This window comes from Pinus tabuliformis, chromosome X (genome assembly GCF_031772625.1).
Source record: "Pinus tabuliformis cultivar Carrire ecotype Pingquan chromosome X, CPIR1, whole genome shotgun sequence".
In the NCBI taxonomy this organism is placed as follows: domain Eukaryota; kingdom Viridiplantae; phylum Streptophyta; class Pinopsida; order Pinales; family Pinaceae; genus Pinus; species Pinus tabuliformis.
In genome coordinates, this window is record NC_142308.1 from 1,294,552,828 (window position 1) to 1,294,556,804 (window position 3,977).

Consider the following 3,977-nt stretch of genomic DNA (forward strand, 5'->3'; position numbering starts at 1 on the left):
TCCTTTGTCTTCTCTCCTGGAATCCCACCTTAGAACTTTGTCTCCAAGGTAGAAATCTTTTTCTTTGGTCCTTTTATCAAATATTTTCTTGAGTTTTTCTTGTAACACTTGGGATCTTTGGTGCACTTCTTCTTTGGTTTGCTGCAAATGGATGGTTTGATTTATTCTCCTTTGAATGTCATTGGGTTCCACCTGAGCTTCTTGCAGTAATTTCATTACAGGAACTCCTAAAGATGAAGGAAATACAGCCTCCATGCCATAAACTAACTCATAAGGGCTAGTTCCAATAGATCTCTTTGTAGTAAGTCTGTCTGCCCATAGTGCATTTATAAGTTTCTTGTGCCAGTTTTTCTTGTTCTCTTCCAACAATTTCTTAATAATATTAATCAGGCTTTTATTGGAAGATTCAGCTAGACCATTACCTTGAGGGTAATAGGCTGTGGAATGGCCTAAAGTGATATGGTATTTGTTACAGAAATTTATCATTTTCTTGGACTTGAAGGCAACAACATTATCGATTATGATCTTTTCAGGACAGCCAAATCTAGACAATATGTTGGTTTCTAAGAATCCTATAATCACTGTATCATTGGCTTGTCTAGAAGGAATGGATTATATCCATTTGGTGAAATAGTCTGTAGCAGTGAGGATCCATTTACATTGGCCAGAAGAGGGAGGGTGTATTTCTCCAATGAAGTCAAAACCCCATTGTTGAAAGGGCTTTTCAGTGGAAATTGGTCTCAAGGGTAAGGGTAGCAGTTTCCTTTTGCCTTCAAAAAATTGGCATTTGTGGCAAGCAGTGACAAACTTCTTTACATCAGCGAACAAGTTTGGCCAATAAAATCCAGCCCTTAGGATTTTGTCTGCAGTTGATTTCCAGTAAAGGTGTCCACCGCAGTTCCCTACATGAAATTCTTAGAGAACCTTGTTAGCTTCCTCTTTTATTAAACAATTCAATAGAATACCTTCATGATTTTTCCAAAAGAGAACATTATCTAAAATACAAAATTTTGAAGCTTTCAGCTTTAAAAACCTTTTCTTTGTTCTGGATAACCCTAGAGGAGCCTACAGGTTTAATAATACATGAGTTATATCGGCATACCAAGGTGATTCTAAGAAGGCCTGGCTGATTTGTGGAGTCGCTATCTCCTGTTCATTATCCAGTTCATTAATATCCAAGGCTTGAAAGTTTGTTTCAGTCATGATTTTAGCCAATCCCTGTCCTTTTATAAGCTTTGTAGGTTTTATCTCAATATCATACTCCAATATATTAGCTATCCATTTACCATGTTTGCCTTCAATTCCATCCTGAGTCAGGATGTCTTTGACAATAGCATTTGGCACATAAGCTATTACATGGGAGTACAATATATAGACTCTGAAGTCTTTAATAGCTTTCACAAGTGCAAAAGCCTGTTTTTCCATGATTTTGTAATTTAGAGGTGCATCTCTAAGTGCTTTACTGAAAAAGGCTATGGGTTTTTCACATCCTTGATCATCTTTTTGCAGTAAAATAGCTGCTATAGTGTGTTCTGATGCAAATGAAAAAATTATGAAGTCTCTATCGAACTTTGGACTTGTAAGGACTAGTGTTCTAGTCAAAGCCATTTTAATTTCATCAAATGCTTGTTTGGCTTCTACTATCCATTTAACCTTTGAATCCTTTTTTAACATATTGTTTAGAAATCTACTTAATTCAGCCAAATTAGATATGAATCTTCTTAAAAATTTAATCTTTCCTAGGAAAGCTTGAACTTCTTTGACATTTCTGGGGTGGGGTATTTGCAAAATAGCTTCTATTCTAGCAGGATCAATTCTGATGCCATCTTTGGAGATAATATGGCCTAACAGTTTACCTTCTTCTAGACCAAACAAAGACTTTTTAGGATTTAACAAAATACCGTACTTTTTGCATTTTAAAAACACTTGTTTGAGATGATCTAAATGTTGCTGATCTGATTTGGAAAATACAATCAGGTCATCTAGATATATAACCAGAAAATCATGAATTTCTTTTGCAAAAGCTATGTCCATTGCTTGTTGAAAGGTTTCCCCTGCATTCTTAAGTCCGAATGGCATTTTAACATATTTGAATGTACCCCATGGTGTTGTAAATGCAATATTTTCCTGGTCATCAGGATGAACCAGAATCTGATTATAACTTGAAAACCCATCCAAAAGTGAAATCCTATAAGCACCTACTACCCTTTGTAAAATATGATCCATCTTAGGTAAAGGGTATACCCTCTTTACATTTTTTAAGTCAACACATAATCTGATTTCTTTTGTTTTCTTCCTTGTAGGCACTAAATTAGACACCCACTCTGAAAATCTGATTGGAGCAATTATCCCTGCATCATGCATTCGTTTGATTTATTTTTCAATTAAAGGAAGCAGTATAGGGTTAATTCTTCTGAGCTTTTGTTTGGATAGTTTTTTATTTTCCTTGAGGGGTATTATATGTTGAATTACAGAGGTGTTATAAGATTTCAAGTCTTCATAGCTCCAGGAAAAAACTTCCTGGAATTCTTTGATTAGTTCAACATACTTAAGTTTTTTATCAGGGGGCAAAGATTTGGATAATTTTACCATTTTTGGCTTTTCTTCAGTTCCTATGTTATAGTCTTCAATGTCTGCTTTTAGAGGTTCCATCTTGGGTTTCTTTGGAATATCGTTGAAATCAAAGAGATCTTCCAAAGGAGTTAATCCTTTGGGCAAATGATTGTCTTTCAAATTGATAACTTCAGATTCTCCTTCAATAATCTCATCAATGTCTATTTCTTTAAGATCCTGTATTTCCTTTTTGGTAAATTTCGTTGGATGAAGCATTTGAGTTGCATTTTCTGTTGAAATGTCTGTTTCTGTCTGATTTGTTGGATCAGACTCACTAACTGTATCTATACCTATGTTAGTGCTAGAAAATTCTTCTTCTAGGGTTAAAAAATTGTTGATCTAATTACCACTGTCAAACACTTGCCAATTTTTTACATTATCAGGTATGGCTGGTCTGTGTCTAATTTTAGCTGTGAATTGATGATTTGGTTCAAATGGTAATTTACAGGTGCTGGCAAATGTTGCCAGGCTATGAGCTTGCAAGTTTTGTTTTCTCGGGATTTTGGCAAGATGAGTTTCTACAAATGTATTGAGGATCTCTATAGTTATTCCTCTATACTCTCTTAATCTAGGATCATTTGTTAAGAACTTCCCTTTTATCTGTTGAATGATTAAATTAGAATCTCCTAGGACTGACACTCTAGTTGCTCCCAATTTCTTGACCAGTTTAAGACCTAACAATAGAGCTTCATATTCAGCCATATTATTAGTGCATCTAAAGTTTAATCTATAGGCATGGCCTTCAGCATGATTGTTTTCAAGATTGTGCACCCAGACTCCTGCTCCTGCTCCTGATTTGTTCACATAACCATCAAATTCTAAGTACCAAAGGATTTCATGTTCATAATTAGATCTGGAGTTTCAGGGATCTGTTTAATAGGGAGATCTGGTTTTTTAGTTTCTTCTGGTTTATCTGATGTTTCATGATTTTCAGAAATTTCTTGTATTCGAACACTAGACTTTTCATTTGTCATTTCTTCTGTTTTATCTGCTAAAACTTTTATTTCATGTGGGGGATCAATTTCAGCATTGTAAAGGATAAAAGAATCCATATCTGAATGTACTGAGTAGATAGGGAAATTTTGAGGTTTCTCTTGACTACTTACTACATACTTCATTAAGGTTTCTCTGTATAGTTTCTTGGGTTGACCAAACATTGAAATGGTAGCGTAAGACATGTCTAACTGTAGAGATACTTGAAGCTTTGCACCCCAAGATCTAGACAATAACATGCCATACTTTGGTGGAATATCAGCTACTACTATGTCCATTTAGATGGTTTTGGCAGGATATTGGACTAGTGATACACTTAAGTCTTGGATTAAACCTAAACATCTGACCTGACTTGAATCAAAAGAGGAAAG